The sequence below is a fragment of the Streptopelia decaocto genome (genome assembly GCF_964273445.1).
Source record: "Streptopelia decaocto genome assembly, chromosome: 3".
In the NCBI taxonomy this organism is placed as follows: Eukaryota; Metazoa; Chordata; class Aves; order Columbiformes; family Columbidae; genus Streptopelia; species Streptopelia decaocto.
This window is the reverse complement of record NC_138656.1, coordinates 16,992,914-16,995,048: the sequence shown is the minus strand read 5'-3', so window position 1 is coordinate 16,995,048 and position 2,135 is coordinate 16,992,914.

The window sequence follows — 2,135 nt, the reverse complement described above, 5'->3', positions numbered from 1 at the left end:
TACAGATTTACTTAGTATATTTTGATGCAGGTTTAAAAAAAAAAAAAAAAAAAAACAAAAAACAAAAAAACCCTTAAAAAATTTAAAAATCTTTAAAAAACTTAAAAAAAAACTTAAAAAACTTTAAAATATTTAAAAAAATTTAAAGTTATTTAAAAGTAAAAAATATTTTTAAAAAGTATTTTTCTAAAGTTTTATATCTTGACCTCATGTTCCCTAAGAAGTTTGCATAGATACCAAAAATATAAAACCTGTGTGTAAATGCAATTTGTAACTGTAAAAAGGACCTTGTAGGAAGCTGGGAGGTCAAAGAATACTCCAGGGAGATCTGACCATTCCAGGAGTTTTACGGTCTTATGTTTATGTGCTGCATTGTTCGGTATGTCTAAAGCTATGCAGGACTCTAACTTGCCAGATAAAATGGTTGCACTGTGCCACCTCTTAAGGAATCTTTTTAGTACAGTATTAAAGTGGCAAAATTATTTAGTAGACTCTTCTAAAATGTTTTGTACCCGTTGCTCCTTGTTGTTTAAATTGCAGATCTGGAACTATGTCACTTCATTAAGCACCTGCAGTTTGCTACTGCCTGAGATCTATTTCAACAGGCTGCTTTTCTGCCTTTTTTTTTTTAATTAAGCAGTTGGCATCTCTAGAGGGCCTCCTGGTTTTGCTTCCTCTACCTCAAAAGTCATTCTTGCTGTTTTCCTCCTCTGCAGATCTCTCCCTCTGGAGCCCCATAAGTGCCCCCTGCACAGGCTGCTTTTGCTGGGCTGAATAACACTCCTTTAGTTTTACTTTCTCCTTGGCTGTGCTTGGGCCCTTGGGAAAGTGGGGGGAACCTTCTGCACTTGGGGGGAAAAAAGCTTTTGTGCACATGATATGAGGCCTCTAGAGCGTGTTTTCATGCATTTAGTTGTAGCACTTGCAAAGTCGGTTTGAAATGTAACCCATGTAACTGGTTTCTTAACTCTGTTGGCCTTGAGTGGTGCTTTCACGCATACTGCTCCCCACAGTTGGTGAGAATAAAGCATTGCCTGCCAGTACCTATTCTGTCTAGGTGTTTTATTGTTTTAACTCCCCAGCTGAGGCAGTCTCCCTGTAAGAGGGGCAGCCCTACAACAGTGAGATCAAATTTAGCTGACAATGTCTGGTGACAAGCAGAGGGTTTAATGGGTGAAGGTTAATTCAGCTCAGATGAGCTCTCCTGCCACAGGTTTGCACAGGGGCACATCTCAGAAGCCTTTAAGAAGCTACTAAGGTTTTTGGATGGCACAAACAAAAGGCAAAGCAGTGTTGGACCTTCTTCCAGCACTGATAAGAATTTAAATATTTAACTTTTCAAACTTATTTTTATTATAATTTTATTCTAGAAGTCTCACCAGAGAGGAGACTGCAAGCTGCACTCGCAGGCCCAGTTTAATTCATTTAATTATTTCATTTAATGTGCAGTGCAGTTGCTGAACCACAGAAGTTAGCATAGGAAAATAAATGAATGATAACTTTGTACATTGGCTTACTCTTACCCTACATCCTTCCCAAGGCCCAGGACAGACCCTGGCTGTCACAGATGGTTCTTCCTGCTTGATGAAGTTGTTGTCATAAGGGCAGGTAGGGGGGAAAAGGTAAACATGGTGTCTACCATGAAGGAGTGAAGAAAGTTTACATTCCCCTGCAGAGCAGGGAGTGGTCTTTTGCCATCTCCCTGTGCAAGGGGGCATTAGAACTCCGAAGTTGCATGAGCAGAGAGACTGGTGCTATGTACACTGAATCCCGTCTGCAAAATTCATCTTTTCCTCAAATGGGCACTTTCTTCTCACCGAGAGCCAAAGCGCACACCTGATGGCATGACTTACCTGCTCTTCGCAGTGCCTGTGCCATGCAGATGGGTTAGCTGGGCCCTGAATCTGCCTGTGGGAGCGCAACCACAAACCCCTTCAGCAGAACGTACGTGCATGAACTTGGCAGTGCCAAGAAGACTTTGGGAAGGGTATGGAAAAATGAATGGCAAACCAGGAGGACAAGGAAGGAAAGTTGGACCCAAAGCACGGTGCAGAGGCTGAAGGGTCCTGATGTAAATAATGTTGATCCTGCCTCATGGTGCTGCTGTGAGAGGTGGAGCAAAGAATTAAAGAATG